This window comes from Scyliorhinus canicula, chromosome 17, assembly GCF_902713615.1.
Source record: "Scyliorhinus canicula chromosome 17, sScyCan1.1, whole genome shotgun sequence".
NCBI classification, from domain to species: Eukaryota; Metazoa; Chordata; class Chondrichthyes; order Carcharhiniformes; family Scyliorhinidae; genus Scyliorhinus; species Scyliorhinus canicula.
Window position 1 is genome coordinate 132,931,010 of NC_052162.1, and position 18,803 is coordinate 132,949,812.

General features: G+C 46.8%; 2 long non-coding RNA genes across 3 annotated transcripts; one reads left to right on the top strand and one right to left on the bottom strand.

The window, feature by feature from the left end:
- Window positions 1–3,575: 3,575 nt before the first annotated feature.
- LOC119951171 lies at window positions 3,576–7,809 on the bottom strand. Its single transcript, XR_005457526.1, has 2 exons — window positions 7,727–7,809; window positions 3,576–6,933 (listed from the first exon to the last, which is right to left on the bottom strand). It is a non-coding gene; the product is annotated as an uncharacterized LOC119951171 (long non-coding RNA).
- Window positions 7,810–7,952: 143 nt separating this feature from the next.
- LOC119951176 lies at window positions 7,953–18,369 on the top strand. Of its 2 annotated transcripts, none has more exons than XR_005457532.1 (3): window positions 7,953–8,055; window positions 8,810–8,916; window positions 17,941–18,369. It is a non-coding gene; the product is annotated as an uncharacterized LOC119951176 (long non-coding RNA). The 2 variants fall into 2 exon arrangements; XR_005457533.1 differs by having other exon boundaries at window positions 7,993–8,099.
- The last annotated feature ends 434 nt before the right edge of the window (window positions 18,370–18,803 follow it).

The window sequence follows — 18,803 nt, forward strand, 5'->3', positions numbered from 1 at the left end:
CTTACAAGTCACGAAGGACGTGCTTGTTAAAGGTGACATTCTGGATTCTCCCTCAGTGTACCCGAACAGGCACCGTAGTGTGGCAACGTTAATGTCAGCCTACTTGTGACACTAAAAGACTATTATTATGCAGAATAAATCCATGGACAGCAGGAAGATATCAATGGACTGGGTCAGATGGACAGAAAAATGGCAAACGGAATTCAATCTGGAGCAGTGTGACATCAAGAATTTGGAGGGTAAAGAAGAGAAGGGAATGAAGAATAAACGGGATGATGCTGAGAATTATAGAGGAACAGTGACCTTGGATTCATAAAGCACAGATTGCCGAAGGTGGCTGGACAGGTGGTCAAGAGGCATTTGGGACACTTTTCTTTCTTGTCTGAGGCACAGAATAAAAGAACAGGGAGATTATGTTTAAACTTGATAAAACATAGAGCACAGCTAGAGTGCTGAGTACAGTTCTGGTTACTACATTAATCAACTATAAAGTAAGGATGTATGAATCAAGTAATGTAAATCTTACAATAAATTCATAATTTATCATATAGTTACATTCAATGTTCAGTTAATCAAATCTAGGGGGATAAAGATAATACAAACTAACAAAGGATTGCAACCGTGAAGAAATCTCAATTTCTCAGTTAATTAAATTCTGAGGTGTTTGGCTAATAAAAATTAAGAAAATAAATTCAATTAACTCTTTCAAGCAAGGATTGGATTGGATTGGATTTGTTTATTGTCACGTGTACCGAGGTACAGTGAAAAGTATTTTTCTGCGAGCAGCTCAACAGATCATTAAGTAAGGTGACTTCAGCACAACGAAGAAACTGATTGGTGAGTAGCTGATAAACCATTTTTTATGTTAATATGAAATTGATTCTGGTTCAATCAGTTAATAATCAGATAAATAAAGACACAGCAGGGCATCCTAGTCCCGTGGAGTGCAATCCAGTTCCCTGTTGGAAAAGCAGGATGTTTCTCATAGGCTGGACAATAACAAGTGCTGGAAATGTCATCAGCTGGAGCAGCAGGAAGCAAACGGGGAATGGTTGAGAGGTCTGTTTGTGCCTGGAAGCTGTTTCCAGTGGGATTTTATATTTCTCAGGATAAGGTTCCATGCTTTGTGTGGTATATATCAATGATTTAAACTTTGACATAGGAGGCATGTTTAAGACATTGGCAGTCTTGCGGTTGACAGTGAGGAAGAAAGCTGTAACGTGCAGAAAGATATCAGTCAATGGATCAGGTGGGAAACAAGTAACAAATGGAGATTATTTGCAACATTGTGAAGTAATAAATACATTTGGGGTGGACAAACAAGGCAAAGAGAAATAATATTACTGGTATGAGAGTGAGAAGTGTAGAGGCACAGAGGGAGATCGGAGTGCATGTCCACAGATCCCTGAAAGTAACAGGAGAGGTAGATGAGGTGGTTGAAAAGGCACACAGGATACTTTCCATTGTAAAAGGAGAACTAATGCATTTGGTTTAATTATAATGATTTATTAGGGCAGACAATAATTATAGTCTATTAAAGGATCTTAAAATAGTATTTTGATCTTGTGTTTTCCAAAGTTAAAGGAAAATTCCACACTCCGGGTAAAGACATCACCCAGAAACATGCTGATGTGGCAAAAACACAGTCACCTGCAAGGCTCATATCAGTAACTTGTTCTTCAGTAACTTGTTTTACAGACTGCAACTTGGTTTTTAAGACACCAGCAGCGCCCACATCAGTAACTTGTTTTTCAGTATTTGTTTCCATGTCCTAAAGTAGCAGACACAGCTAACGGTGCAAGGTGGAGCCAGTCAGCATCAAGAGGAGCCATAGAGGGATGAGTGTGAAAAATTATTACTCTGCTTTCTGAACATCCACAACTTGCATAAGTCTGAATCAGACAATGTTTAAATGTAAGTAATCCCTTGTATAAATATTGCTTGATTTCTCAACTTGGTAGTCAGCTCCAGAGATCGTTCTCGAAGTGGTGCTGTCCCAATGCATTGACTAATAAACAATGATTCTGTACCTGGGTCTCCTGAGATTATTTCATATAATTATCTTCTCCACTACACCAATATTAAGTGAGACATAGTGTACAAGAATAAGATGTCCAGAATTTTCTGTTGATGAAAGATTACAGATCTGAAACTCCTCTCTCTCCACAGATGATGTCAGAGCTGTTGAGTATTTCCAAAATTTTCTGTTTTCATTAAAAGATCAGGGAGGTGATATTCGAGCTGTATAAATTAGACCACAGCTAGATTAGTGTACCATTCTGGTTACTGCATTACAAGGAGGATGTGTTCACACCAGAGAGGTACAGAGGAGATTTACGAGGATGTTGATCGGATTGGAAAGAATGGAGAGGCTGTTCTTTGGAGGCTGACAGATGTTTTAACTGTGGGAGCTAACATTGAGGGGCCCATGTAGATTGGATAGAAGAGACCTACTGCTGGGGCAATTATACAACAGACATTTGACCTTCAGATCAAGAAGCCGCAGTGTGTTTCCAGGAATTCCGTTTTATTGATGTATGTATTAGACAGCAGAATAACAGTGTTATGGTAGCAGTGGTTAGTACTGCTGCTTCACAACGACAGGGTCTGTGTGGAGTCAGCACGTTCTCCCTGTGTCTGGTGGGTTTCCTCCCACAAGTCCCGAAAGACATGCTTTTTAGGTAATTTGTACATTCTGAATTCTCCCTCACTGTACCCGAACAGGTGCCGACTAGGGGATTTTCATAGTAATTTCATTGCAATGTTAATGTAAGCCTACTTGTGACAATAAAGATTATTATTGACTAGAAATGCACAAACCGTCAATATCCCCAGGTCCCAATCCCCAGTTATTCTAGGCTCACTCCCACGTCACCGCTGTTTCTCATTCACTCCCATTGGCTGGAGGATCAGCCGCGCCGCTCGGTCCTCCAGCCCCGCCCCTAATTCACTCCCATTGGCTGCAGGACCAGCCGCTCCCGCTCGGTCCTCCAGCCCCGCCCCTAATTCACTCCCATTGGCTGCAGCACCAGCCGCTCCCGCTCGGTCCTCCAGACCAACCCCTCGTTCTGTGGGTCCAAATTATCGTCAATCCCCCCGGGTTTATGATCTGAGCATGCGCTGTGTGGGTATGAAGTTGGCCTCAGGCGGCCGTGTAGAAATTCGGTCAGAAAGGAAAGCTTCAAATACACCCCGTTAGGCTCCAGACCCGAAAAAGAAGCTCCTGATCCTGGCTTCGAACCAGCGGTCACTGTTTGGGCTCTTCCCGCTGAGCGGCGCCGGTTAACGGCCGCCATCTTCAGAGGGGCGACTGTGTCACTCAACCAATCAGCGCCGTCCATTCTCAACTGTAAGTCCCGCCCTCGCATTCTGATTGGTTGAAGGTCAGTCCCCATCAGTCCCCCAGGCACTCCCTCATTTCCTATTGGTCAGGAGTTGCCGTCAATCAGACGCCGGACTGCGCAGTAATGAAGACCCTGGCAGGTGGGCGGGGATTGAGAAACAATATCTGATGTTTGGGGAACTTGCAGTTGTCGAACATTCTATTCATGTAACTGACCAAACGACACATGGAGTATCTTTCTCGCCAGTTTTTATTCAGACATATGCCTATGGGAGCTATCTCCAGAGAATAGCTTACAGACTCCCTAAACAATACATTATTATACCTACAGGTCGGTAATTTACATATACCAATCAAAAGTTTGCATTTGTTGTTCGCCCATCGATACTCAATCACAACTGGTGATTCCAATTACCTAATTTGTCTCCCATGATTAGAGTTAACAAATTACAGCATCGACATGCTGACCTAATTGCAATACTAACAAGCACATCTCCATAATAGTACTATCCAATCAATACTTAGACATATGCAGGGATGGGGAGAATGTGCAGACTCCGCACAAACAGTGAGCCAAGCCGGCAATTGAGTCCTGGTACCTGGTGCTGTGAAGTAACAGTGCTAACCATTGTGTGACTATGCTGCCCTGGATTCATCAACATCAGGAGAAACAGACCCATTGAACATGTTTCAGTCCTGGATGTGATTTACAGCAGAATCCAACCATTGTAGTTAGTTGTGAATTCTTTGACGTTTCAGCAGATTGGATGACTGAGTGAATCCCTTCCTACAATCGGAGCAGGTGAACTCGCTGGTGTACAATGAGGTTATGTGATTGTCTGAACCCAGTCCCACAGTAAGAGCACCTGAATGGTCTCTCCTGATGGTGAACATGTTGATGGCGCATCAGTACACCGGATCTTTTATAGCACTTCCCACAGTCTGGGCATTGAAACTGTCTTTCCCCAGTATGAACTCGCTGATGTGTCAACAGGTAGGATGAAGCAGTGAATCCCTTCCCACACTCGGAGCAGGTGAATGGTCTCTCCCCAATGTGAACTCGCTGGGGGGACAGCAGGTGGGATGACTTAACTAATCCCTTTCCACATGTGGAGCAGGTGAACGGCCTCTCTCCAGTGTGGCTACACCAATGAATTTCCAGCTTGGATGGGTAACTAAATCCCTTCCCACAGTCCCCACATTTCCATAGTTTCTCTATGGAGTGACTGCTGTTTTGACAGGCCAGATGTTGGTAGAAACCTCATCCACCCAGAAAATGGTTTCTTCCCACTGTGAACGCTGCTTTTCAGTTCAATGTTCAAAATCCGATGATATTCAGGTCACAAAAATTTCAGTGAATGTCGCGTTTTGACTGAATGATTAGGCTGAGTTTCCTGACTGTAAGTCCTTCTCGTTCTTACAACCTGTGAAATTGATTTAAAACAGATAGAAAAAGTGAAAGAAACCACAAAAACAGCTTCCGAAACTGAGCTGAATAAATCTGGTCATTTGTGGGACCAGCACTCAGAAAAAGTGACCTGGAAAACTGCTGGATCGTTGCAGAAGCCCGACTGGATCACTCATGTCCTTCAGGGAAGGTAGGCTGCCACCCAGTCTGAACTGACACAAGACTCTGGTCTCTGTGGGAGATGGAGGGAGAAGTGGGAAAAGCAGGGGTTGAAGGAGAAAGATCTATATAACTACAACCAGACAGTCTTCCAAATCCTCCGCCCCTACCACCTAGATGGACGAGAGTAGCAGGTTTATGTGAAGAACATCATCTCCCAGTTGCCTCCCAACTCGTACATTGTCCTGACTTCTCTGACATCTGGTGCTGCATGAACAGAAATTTCCTCCAATTAAATACTGGAAAGACTGAAGCCATTGTCTTCAGTCCTTGCTTCAACCCTAGCTGCCAACTCCATCCCTTTTCCCAGCAACTTTAAAGCTGAATAAGACAGTTGAGAGGCTTGGTGTCATACCTGACCAGAGATGATTTTCCGACTATCACTAAGATCACCTATTTCCACTTCAGTAACATCACCTCACTTAATCCCTACCTCAGGTCATCTGCTTCTGAAACATACAAATGTATAAACGCAACTGTTACCTTTAAACTTGATTATTCTAACACACACCTGGCCCACCTCCCGCCCTCAACCCTGCATAAAATTGAGACGAGTACCGAGGTACAGTGAAAAGTATTGTTCTGCGTACAGTCCAAGCAGATCATTCCATAAATGAAAAACATAGGACATACGATAAATACATAGACATCGGGTGAAGCATATGGAGTATTGTATATTACAGATTATAATTTCCCCAACCCTTTGAGATTACTGCGCCTGACAGCTGTCCCATATCCCCACTGGAGGCAGATATTGAGCAGCTGGAGCCTGCAGCTTGGAAATCGGCGTGGAAGCAGGGGGTGAATGAGAGGCAATACAGTCTAACACTCACAGCAATCTACAATCCACTTACATGACCGAATAGGGAGACAGAGCTTGGAAATTCTCAAAACATGACTCCCATAAAATGCTTTACAAGAAAAAGACATTGGTTTCTCTTCTGCAAACCCTCCCTTTCCAACCCCCTGTTAAAGGAGTTTCCAGAATCCATCCCCGTCAGTCCAGGAGAGAAATTCACAACATTTTCTCCTCCTGCTGACAGGACAGGGAGCACCATGTATGCACCCTTAACCGGGTAACGGTGGCGGTCGGTAAAGCAACTGCAACAAAAGTCTCAGAGGTGCCACCCACGGGGCCCAGTAGTTTGGAATTCGGGTTCTGAGACTTAATCAGAATGAACATGCATCAGTCCAGGATGTGATTAACTGTGCAATAACAGAGGGCAGCACGGTGGCCTAGTGGTTAGCACAACCGCTTCACGGCGCTGAGGTCCCAGGTTCGATCCCGGCTCTGGGTCACTGTCCGTGTGGAGTTTGCACGTTCTCCCCGTGTCTGCGTGGGTTTCGCCCCCACAACCCAAAAATGTGCAGAGTAGGTGGATTGGCCACGCTAAATTGCCCCTTAATTGGAAAAAAAATTGGCTAATCTAAATTTATTAAAAAAACTGTGCAATAACAGGCGAATCTACCTCCAGAAGTTACTTGTGAACTCGCTGGTGTCTCACGAGGTTTTGTGACTGAGTGTATCTGTTCCCGCACATGGAGCAGATGAACGGCCTCTCCCCGGTGTGAACTCGCTGGTGTGTTAGGAGGTCAGTTGAATTAGTGAATCCCTTTCCACAAATGGAACAGATGAACGGTCTTTCCCCAGTGTGACCACGCTTGTGTTTCAGCAGATGTGATGAACTGCTGAATCCCTTCATACACACAGAGCAGGTGAACGGCCGCTCTCCAGTGTGAATTCGCTGATGTGTGCGAAGGTTGAATGATCGATTAAATCTCTTCCCACACACAGTGCAGGTGAATGGCCTCTCCCCAGTGTGACTGCGCTGATGAGTTTCCAGTTGGGATGGAGAATGGAATTCTTTCCCACAGTGCCCACATTTCCACAGTTTCTCTATGGTGTGGATGTCCTTGTGTCTTTCCAGGTTGGATGATTTCACGCCTGTAGATTTCCAATATTCTGCAAAAGGAGTTTACAAACATCACTGTCAATACAGGATAGAAATTCAGAACAAACATTTCTAGTTTCAACGGATCATGTTTTCTCCATTTGTTTTTGTAAAGCAGTAAATCTCCACCCTACACCCTCTCCACAGGGAGACCACACATTGCACATTTTATCCTGTATTTGAATCCAATGTGCCAGGCTGCATGGTGTCTGGATGCTGTTTGACCTGTACAATGGATATGTGCAGCACCATTTCCAGCCCATTCCCTACACTCACAGTTCCTGCAGCATCCCACCCAACAAAGTACAGCTGATCCTACGGCTTCAAGCAGGCTGTCTCTTTATTTTCTCTATGCAGAGTGAAAATACAATCGATCATTTTTTTCTCCTGGTCACTGGAGCCCCGAAGCCCCACCCACCCCGCTGCCCCACCAGATGGCCCGACATAAAGTAAGCAAGCCCGGGCGCTGTAAACCCGGGAACTGCGGGTTCTCATTGGGGATTTGGGGCCTCCAGCGGGTGTTTGTGAATCCTCCCCACCCACCTGCCAGGGTTTCCTTCCTTGCCAGAGATCAGAGTCCTCATTGATTTGAGTGCAAAGTGTCAGCTCCTATTTATTATCTCCCCCTCCCCCATCCTATGATGTGAACCACCCTCCAGTGTGTGAAGCAGGATGGTGCCCGTTAACCTGGGCCTGTTCCCGGGAGGGAGGGAGGGAGAAGCTCCGCAGCTGCAAACCAGGGAGTTGACAATGATGGTGAAGGGTTTGCGGATCCACAAAATGTTTCCAAATCCTCCCACCCACCGCCTGACGCTGACTCCGCTTCTCCGGGACAAAGGACTCTCTCCCCGAGGCCAACACTGGAATTGCGCATGCTCCAAACTCCGTCCCCGCGCCTGCGCACAGGTGTCCAACTACAGTAGTTGCACCGCGCATGCTCAAAATCACAATGCCCGAGTGATTGGCGGCAGCTTCGGACCAATAGGAAGAGGAGGGGCGGGACTGGAGGACCCACCGAGAGTTGCTGGTCCTCCAACCAATCGGAGTGAATGGGGGCGGGGCCGCTGTGATTGAAACATGCGCAGTGTGGGTAATGGCGATGGAGAAGGGCTGTGGCTTCTGATCCAAAATTGGTGAGAAGCGTTTAACAAAATGGTGGGAGTGAGAGATCGCGGAAGTGAGCAGAAACGTTGTGTAATGCTGTTGTAAGCCGCAAACCTCGGAAAAGTTATGGGCCCAGTTTGTACCGAGCGGAGCTGCAGCTCCTCACGTTCGGCTCGGTTTAACGGCCGCCATCTTTATTGGATGTGCATCAGGGCGCATGCGCGTTTCTCATCTTTGTCGGGGCCAATGTTTCAGTGAGTGGGAGGGGCTTGTTCCCCATTGTTCAGAATGGAGACAACTTGTCCATCAAACTGGATTAGTCTTTGAGTCCCAATGTCTTATTGATGATGCAAAGCGTTGGCAGAGACAGAGATGGAAAGAAAAGGAAGCCAATCCTGCTCTCCGGATTTCACTGTCTTATTAGACATCCTGTCCCATGTGTCCAAAGCTCTGCGGCTCTGTTCAGCCACATGAAGCCCCAGGGCAGAAATTCACAACCCTAAGTAGACGTCACCCTCAAATGAGGGGACGGCTGATGACAAGAGGGTCAGTGTGCAGGGGGGCACGAGCGGATGAGGGGCACGAGTGGTCATCCTGGAGCAGGAGGAGAGAACGTGGCGAATATCTATCCTGGACTGACAGTGATTAATTTTGGAAACTCCTTTTCCAAGGGATTAGTAGGGGAGGATTTACACACAGCAAACTTAAACCAGGAGAAATGTTTATTTTTCCTGAATTTCACTTCTAGACTGACAGTGATACCTTTGTAAACTTCTTTCACAGGGACTTGGAAAGGGATTCACAGACAAGAAACCCACAACCAATCCTCACATCAAATTCTGACAGCACCATTCGGGTTATCGGGAACAGGAGGTTATCGACCTTTGTTTGTAAGCATTGAGTTCAGATCATTATCACTCACTGTGTAAAATTTCTTCCTCATCTCTCCTCCTGTAGGGGCTGGTTTAGCACACTGGGCTAAATTACTGGCTTTTAAAGCAGACCAAGGCAGGCCAGCAGCATGGTTCAATTCCCGTACCAGCCTCCTCGAACTGGCGCTGGAATGTGGTGACTAGAGGCTTTTCACAGTAACTTAATTGAAGCCTACTTGTGACAATAAGCGATTTTCATTCATTTCATATAATTCCTCTGTGGATCTTGCTCACAATCTTAAATCTGTGTCCCATAATCCTTTTGCAATCTGCTAATTAATAGCGTTTCTTTATCTTTTGCCGGGTTTGCTGTTGTCGTTTCCGGTGCCTGGGTCGATGCTGGGTGGTCCGTCTAGATTTCACTCCATCTTTGTGTATTTGTGGTGGTTGAATCAGCTTGGACCAGTCCATTCTCAGATCTAGTTCACAATTGAAATCCCTTCCAAGAATTAATTGATGTGTATCCAGGTCTGGGATTGATACCAACAATTGTTTATACAAATGTCACATAGTAATGATCCTTGTTATTGCCACATTCTTTATTAACGCTGCAATTAAGTTACTGTGAAAATCCACTAGTCGCCACACAATGCTCTCTGTCGGGTACACTGAGGGAGAATTCAGAATGTCCAATTCACCTAATGAGCACGTGTTTCGGGACTATGGGAGGAAACCCATGCAGACACGGGGAGAATGTACAAACTCCACACAGATAACGACCCAAGCTGCGAAGCTAACCTGGGTCCTTGGTGCTGTGGAGCAACAGTGCTAACCACTGGTCTACCGTGGCGCCCATCGTCTCAGTTAGGAGCATGGACATTCAGCAGCACCACCAATGAACCTGCCAATGATCCACTGACCACCACGTATCTCCCATTAGTGTCTAAAAGAGAAATCTGTTAATTGATTAGAATTGCAGCACCTCGAGCCCTTCGTCAAAGCCCACGTGAAATATTTGGCTCACCCCTCCGTAGTCTAGTCTATTTTTTTTTTTAAATTTAGATTACCCAATTATTTTTTCCAATGAAGGGGCAATTTAGCGTGGCCAATCCACCTACTCTGCACATTTTTGGGTTGTGGGGGCGAAATCCACGCAGGCACGGGGAGAATGTGCAAACTCCACACGGACAGTGACCCAGAGCCGGGATCGAACCTGGTGGTCTTATTTTTTTAAATTTAGATTTAGAGTACTCAATTATCATTTTTTCCATTAAGGGGCAATTTAGTGCGGCCAATCCACCCAACCTGCACATCTTTGGGTTGTGGGGGAGAAGCCCACGCAGACATGGATAGAATGCGAAAACTCCACACGGACAGTGATGTGGGGCCGGGTTCGCAACTGGGACCTCTGCGCCGTGAGGTCGCAGTGCTAACCACTGTGCCCTGGTCTGATCGCGAACCTGCAAGTGAGTCTCCTGCAAGAACATCACACCAGTCGAATCCCGGGTCTCCCCCACCCCCACTTCCCCATCATGGAATCAGCCATTTCCACCGTGAGGGACAATTGTGTAAATCTTCAAAATACACAGGCCAAGGGTCCACCCAAGATGGCTGCCACACACACACACACACACTGAGAGAAAAACAAAAACAGTTCTCTCGTCATTACCAGCAAGCTAACCCCATCTCCCCCCATTTCATGCCAGCGCCCCACCCAGATACACAAATTGAAACCAAACCCCTCCTCCCAGGCTCCGACCCAGACAAAACCAGCCAAAACTGGTTCAATAACTGCAGCCCCCATCTCACTCCCATTCACCAGCTTATTTCTGACGGGGCAACCCCTCTCAGAACAAAAAGAAAAAAAGAACGATATTACCCGCCTCGAAGATAAAACCTCACTAGGATAACTGAGTGAATCCCTTCCCACACTCAGAACAGGTGAATGGTCTATCGCTGGTATAACTATGGTGATCAGTCTCCAGCTCACATGGGGATCTGAATCACGTCCCACAGACTCCACATTTCCATGGTTTCAGCATGCTGCTGGTGACCTTGTCTCTCTCCAGGTTTGACGATGAGTCTCTTGTCCCCATAGAGAGCATGTGTATGGTCTCTCGCCGCTCTGAATGGAGTGACGTTTTTCAAGACTGCGTGACTGGTTAAAGCTCTTTCCACAGTCAGTTCACTGAAACATTCTCACTTGAGTCGTGTGTGTATCGGGTTTTTTTCAGTACACTGATCTTGAAAATCTTTTCCTACAGACAGAACAGACAAACATTTCTTCTTCCACATTCACGGGCCAATGATATTCAGGTCCTGATGAATCGAGTGACTCTGTTAAATCTTTGATGTGAATTCGATTTGAGTTTCCATCTGTAAATCCTCCTCTTGTAATATCCTGGAAAAGGAGTTGACAAAAGTCATCACTGGGGGCAGACACGGTGGTTCAGTGGTTAGCCGAGAACCCGGGTTTGATCCCGGTCCTGGGTCACTGTCCGTATGGAGTTTGCACATTCTGTGTGGGTCTCACCCCGACAATCCAAAAAGATGTCCAGGGTAGGTGGATTGGCCTTGCTAAAATTACACCTTAATTGGGGAAAAAAATGAATTGGATACAAAATGATCAGAGGGTTAGATAGGGTGGATAGTGAGAGCCTTTTTCCTCGGATGGAGATGTCTAGCACGAGGGGACATAGCTTTAAATTGAGGGGAGATAGATATAGGACAGATGTCAGAGGTAGGTTCTTTACTCAGAGATAGTCAGGGCGTGGAATGCCCTGCCTGCAACAGTAATGGACTCGCCAACATTAAGGGCATTTAAATGGTCATTGGATAAACATATGGATGTTAAGGGAATAGTGTAGATGGGCTTTAGAGTGGTTTCACAGGTCGATGCAACATTGAGGGCCGAAGGGCCTGTACTGCGCTGTAATATTCCATGTTCTATGATACTTCTTTTTTTAAATATTTTTTATTCTCCTTTTTCACATTTTCTCCCAAATTTACACCCACCAACAATAAACAATATTCAGTAACAAATATAATGTCAATCCCCATGTCAACAACAATCCCATTCTCCCACCAACCCCCAAACAACTGCCTGCATGTTAACATAAACAAATAACAAAAAGGAATCGGCAATCACCCATAGTCGCCATTAACACATACAGTCCCCCTCCTCTCAACACCCCCCCCCCCACCTACCCACCCCACCCCCATAATGTTCAATGTTATCCAATTCTCGAAAATGCATAATGAATAACGTCCATGAATTGTAGAACCCCTCCATCCTTCCCCTCAGTTCAAACTTAACATTCTCAAGAGTCAAGGATTCCAGCAGGTTCCCCAGCCACGCCAGGGCACAGGGTGGAGAGGTTGCTCTCTATCCCAACAGGATCCGCCTTTGGACGGTCAACGAGACGAATGCTACAACATCTGCTTCCGCACCTGTTTCCAACCCTGGCTGGTCCGACACCCTGAATATGGCCTCCCAAGGGCCCGGGTCTAGTTTCACGTGCACCGCTTTAGAGATTACCCTAAAAACCTCCTTCCAGTAATCCTCCCCCCACCACCCCTGCAACATTCACACACATCTTGGATAGTCAGCATGGTTTTGTGAAGGGTAGGTCATGCCTCACAAACCTTATCGAGTTCTTTGAGAAGGTGACTGAACAGGTGGACGAGGGTAGAGCAGTTGATGTGGTGTATATGGATTTCAGTAAAGCGTTTGATAAGGTTCCCCACGGTCGGCTATTGCAGAAAATACGGAGGCTGGGGATTGAGGGTGATTTAGAGATGTGGATCAGAAATTGGCTAGTTGAAAGAAGACAGAGGGTGGTGGTTGATGGGAAATGTTCAGAATGGAGTTCAGTTACGAGTGGCGTACCACAAGGATCTGTTCTGGGGCCGTTGCTGTTTGTCATTTTTATAAATGACCTAGAGGAGGGCACAGAAGGTTGGGTGAGTAAATTTGCAGACGACACTAAAGTCGGTGGAGTTGTAGACAGTGCGGAAGGATGTTGCAGGTTACAGAGGGACATAGATAAGCTGCAGAGCTGGGCTGAGAGGTGGCAAATGGAGTTTAATGTAGAGAAGTGTGAGGTGATTCACTTTGGAAAGAATAACAGGAATGCAGAATATTTGGCGAATGGTAAAATTCTTGGTAGTGTGGATGAGCAGAGGGATCTCGGTGTCCATGTACATAGATCCCTGAAAGTTGCCACCCAGGTTGATAGGGTTGTGAAGAAGGCCTATGGTGTGTTGGCCTTTATTGGTAGAGGGATTGAGTTCCGGAGCCATGAGGTCATGTTGCAGTTGTACAAAACTCTAGTACGGCCGCATTTGGAGTATTGCGTACAGTTCTGGTCGCCTCATTATAGGAAGGACGTGGAAGCTTTGGAACGGGTGCAGAGGAGATTTACCAGGATGTTGCCTGGTATGGAGGGAAAATCTTATGAGGAAAGGCTGATGGACTTGAGGTTGTTTTCGTTAGAGAGAAGAAGGTTAAGAGGTGACTTAATAGAGGCATACAAAATGATCAGAGGGTTAGATAGGGTGGACAGCGAGAACCTTCTCCCGCGGATGGAGGTGGCTAGCACGAGGGGACATAGCCTTAAATTGAGGGGTAATAGATATAGGACAGAGGTCAGAGGTAGGTTTTTTACGCAAAGAGTGGTGAGGCCGTGGAATGCCCTACCTGCAACAGTAGTGAACTCGCCAACATTGAGGGCATTTAAAAGTTTATTGGATAAGCATATGGATGATAAGGGCATAGTGTAGGTTAGATGACCTTTAGTTTTTTCCATGTCGGTGCAACATCGAGGGCCGAAGGGCCTGTACTGCGCTGTATAGTTCTATGTTCTATCTTCTCAACCTCAACGTTCACACACACCTTCTCCCCCCCCAAAGAGCCGGCTCATCCTCGCCCTCATGAGGTGCGCCCTGTACACCACCTTCAGCTGTTTCGGCCCCAACCTCGCGCACGAGGTGGAGCTGTTCACGCTCCGGAGCACCTCACACCAGAACCCCACTTCCATACACTCCCAACTCTTCCTCCCACTTTGCCTTGATCCCATCCAGCGGTGCCTTCTCTTCCAAAATAGCTCCATAAACCGCTGACACTGCCCCCTTCTCCAGTCCCCCTGTCGTCAGCACCTCCTCCAGCAATGTGGAAGCCGGTTCCACCTGGAAGTTCTGTATCTTGTTCCTGGCAAAACCTCGAACCTGCATGTATCGAAACATTTCCCCCCTCCTCCAGTCCATACTTCGCTTCCAGCTCCTGTAAACCGACCCCCAAGAAACAAATCTTTTAGTGTCTTAATCCCCTTCTCCTCCCATTTCCAAAAATTTCTGTCCCACTTCCCTGACTCAAATCTGTGATTTCCCCGAATCAGCATTTCCCTTGACCCTGCCCCCAACCCAAAGTGTTGGCGAAACTGCTTCCAAATTCTCAATGAAGCTATTATTACTGGACTCCCTGAGTATTTCCCCGGGCCATCGGGAGCGGTGCTGTTGCTGCCGCCTTCGATCCCGACCCCTTACACAAACTCTCCTTCATTTTGACCCACTGAGAATCAACCCCTCTGACCCAGCTCCGCACCTTCTCCACATTCGCCGCCCAGTAATAATACATCAGGTCCGGAAGACCCAAACCGCCTGCCTGCCTTTCCCTCTTTGGCAGCACCTTTCTAACTCGGGCCACCTTCCCTCCCCATATGAATGAGGTAATTATTCCTTAAAACTCTCTTTAAAAAAAAAATGTCTTTGGCAGGAAAATCGGCAGCATTGGAAAATAAACAGAAATCGCGGCAACACGTTCATGTGGCCGACCCTCCAGTGACAGAGTTCCCCCACCCCCCAATCCCGAGCAACCTGCACCACCAGATATCGAAAGTGAACCCCTGCCCGACGGAATGGCAGCTCAATCACGAGTGCAAACAACAGAGGGGGACATAGGACACCCCTGCCTAGTCCCACGGTGGGGAGAAAAGAATCTCGAGTTGATGTTTTTGTGCGGACACTCGCCTTCGGCTCCTTATACAGTAGCTTTACCCAGTTCACAAATCGTGGACCAATCCAAACCGCTCCAGAACTGCTCGGTCAAACGCTTTCTCGGCGTCCAATACCACAACCACCTCTGTTTCCTTCCCCTCTGCCGTTGCCATAACCACGTTTAAACCCCTCCTAATGTTCGAAAAGAGCTGCCTCCCTCACACAAACCCCGTCTGATCCTCACCTATCATCTTCAGGAGGCACTTCTCCAGCCTACCTACTAGTACCTTCGCTAATACCTTTGCGACCACGTTTAAAATTGATATGGGCCCATACAACCCACACTCCGTCTGATCCTTATCTCTTTTCAGCAACAGGGAAATCGATGCCTGCTCCAAAGTTTGTGGTCACGCCTCCTTCCCTTTCTCCTCCTCAAACATCTCCACCATCAGCGGTACCAGCTTATCCTTGAAGTTTTTATAATATTCCACCAGAAACCCATCCGGCCCTGCCACCTTCCCCGACTGCATCCTCCCAATCGCATATTTTATCTCCTGCTCCACTATCACTCCTTCTAATGTAGCCCTGTCCCCCTCCCCTAACCTCGGGTACTCCAACCCATCTAGAAATTCCTGCATCTCCCGGCCTCCCCCAGGTGGGTCGGACCTGTACAACCTCTCATAGAATTCCTCAAAGACCTTGTTAATCTAACCCGGAGCCACCACCAACTTCCCTTCCCTGTCCCGCACCTGAACAATTTCCCTTGCCGCCGCCTCCCTCCGAAGCTGACCCGCTAACATCGGCCCTGCCTTCTCTCCGTGCTCGTAAACTGCCCCCCTTGCTCGCCTCAGTTGGCGCACCGCCTTTCTGGTAGATAGTCGGTCGAAGCTCGCCTGTAGTTCATTCCTCTTTTCCAACTTTGCTGGGTCCCATCTTCTACATAACTCCTATCTACCTCCAACATCTCATCCATTACCCTCTGCCGCTCCAACCTCTCCTCTTTGTCCACCCTGGCCTTAAACGAGATCACCTGACCCCTCACCACCGCCTTTAAAGCCTGCCAGACGACTGTCTTTGATACCTCATGAATTGGGTACTCTAAATGTATTTTTTTTGCTATTAATAAAAACAAACAAAAGGCATCACTGTCAGCCCAGGATAGAAATGCTGAACAGACAATTCTAGTTTCTCTGGAACATTTTTTCCTCTCTTGGTCCCCCAAAGCTGTAAATCCCGTCCCACACACTCTCCCTCCTCCCTGGGCTGAAATCCAAACCCATCTCACCATCTGCACCATTTCTTTTCTCCACCCGTGGTCAGCACAGTAGCATAGTGGTTATCTTGGTTAGCAAGTTGCTTCACAGCTCCAGGGTCCGAGATTCGATTCCCCACTACGTCACTGACTGTGCGGAGTCTGCACATTCTCCTTGTGTCTGCGTGGGTTTCCTCTGGGTGCTCTGGTTTCCTCCCACAGTCCAAAGACGTGCAGGTTAGGTGGATTGGCCATGCTAAATTGCCCTTAGTGTCCAAAAAATGTTAAGTGGGGGTTACTGGGTTATTAGGATATGGTAGGTACGTGGGCTTCAGTAGGGTGCTCTTTGTAAGGGCCAGTTCAGAATCGATAGGCCGAATAGTCTCCTTCTGCACTGGAAATTCTAGGATTCACTCCCAGTTTTCTCCCTCCCTCTCCTCTGCCTGGGTTCAGTTCTCCAGCTCCTGTCTGCAGACTGACAATAAAATCAATGGGTCTTATTGGGGGTTTGGGGCCTCCAGCGAGTGTTTGTGAATCCTCCCCGCCCACCTGCCAGGGTTTCCTTCCTGCCCACAGATCACAGATTGATGATTTGAGCACAAACTGGAACCACGATAAATTGCCCCGTAATTGGGAAAAAAGAAAATTATGAAGGTTCGGGGCTCCACAAAGTGTTTTGGTCTCCTCTCACCCATCACCATAACAGGTTGACGCATTTATTTTACTAAAAGGATGGCCTTTGGCGGCACAGTGGTTAGCACTGCTGCCTCATGTCGCCAAGGACCCGGGTTTGATCCCGGCTCTGGGTTCCTGTCCATGTGGAGCTTGCACATTCTCCCCGTGTCTGCGTGGGTTTCGTCCCCACAACCCAAAGATGTGCAGGGTAGGTAGATTGGCCACGCTAAATTGCCCCTCAATTGGAAAAAATAATTGGTTACTCGAAATTTATTTTAAAAAAGGATGGATTCGCCAGGAGGTGGCTAACCTTTCAGAGGACACAGATATGTCCAGTGTTGTTACATGGTACGGATCAGATATATTATTCACAGTTTGTAATAAAGTAAATTTATCATTATTTCTCGTCTTGTAATATCAGACTGTAGCTACGTTATAGATTTCCAGTCATCTCTTCCCTCAGAGGGTTGTTAGTCTTTAGATTTCTCTTCCACAGGGACCTGTTGTATCTGGGGGTCATTGAATATATTGAAGCACAAGTTTGACAGATATTTTATTAACAATGGAGTTAAGGGTTATGGGGAACAGATAGGAAAATAGAGAGAAAGCTGAGATGAGGAGGGATTTCTTCACTCGATGATGTGGTGAAGCTTTGGAATTCTCTATCCCAGAGGAATGTGGAGCCTCAGTCATCGGGTATGTTCAAGACAAATATTGACAGGTTTCTAGATATTGAAGATATCGAGGGATATGGGGATCATGTGGGCAAAATGGTGTTGAGGTAGATCGGCCAAGGATCTCATTGAATGGTTGAGCAGACTTGGTGGGCCGAATGGCCAACTCTTGCTCCTATTCTAATCTCTGTGTCCTGATCAGGAAGCAGTGAGCTGTGCTTGGATCTGTTAATCAACATGAATCAGCACCTTCAGGAGAATTGGGAGGGTGAATATTAGATACAGCAGAGTGAGAATGGAGGGAGATTGTGTGGGATGGAGATTTACAGCTTTTGGAGAACGAGAGGAAATAATGTTCCATAGGAACAAGAAATGTCTGTTCTGAATTTCTATCCTATACTAACAATGATGACTAACAATGATGACTTTTGTAAATTGTTTTCAAAGGATATTGGAAGAGGAATTATAGACAAAAATCTCAAACGTCATATCTTGATATGACAAACTCACTCGATTCCTCCTGATCTGAATATCATCAGCGAGAAGGAAAAATGTTAGTCCGATCTGTCAGCTTCAAAAGATTTTAAACATGAGTGTGACTGGAAAAGCTACAAGACCCACACAACACACACCTGAGTGAGAGTGTTCCAGTGAACTGACTGTGGAAAGAGCTTCAACTAGTTACACAGCCTGAAAAAACATCACACCATTCACAGTGAGGAGCGACAGTGCACATGTTGTGTGTGTAGACAAGGCTTCCACTGATTGTCCAATCTGGGGAGACACAAGGAGACCCAAAGCAAAGGGGCTTGTTTAGCACAGTGCTAAATCGTTGGCTTTGAAAGCAGACCAAGGCAGGCCAGCAGCACAGTTCAATTCCCGTACTAGCCTCCCCAAATAGTCACTGGAATGTGGCGACTAGGGGCTTTTCACAGTAACATAATTTGAAGCCTACTTGTGACAATAAGCGATTTTCATTTTCATTTCAACATGGAGAAACCGTGGAAATGTGGGGACTGTGGGAAGGGATTCAGAGTCCCATCTAAGCTGGAGATTCATCGACGCATTCATACTGGGGAGAAGCCATTCACCTGCTCAGTGTGTGGGAAGGGATTCGCTCAGTTATCCATCCTGCAGACACACAATCAAGTTCACACTGGGGAGAGGCCATTCACCTGCTCTCAGTGTGGGAATGGTTTCACTCGGTTATCCAGTCTGCAGACACACCAGCTAGTTCACACTGGGGAGAGACCATTCACCTGCCCTCAGTGCGGGAAAGGATTCACTCAGTCATCCGACCTGCGGACACA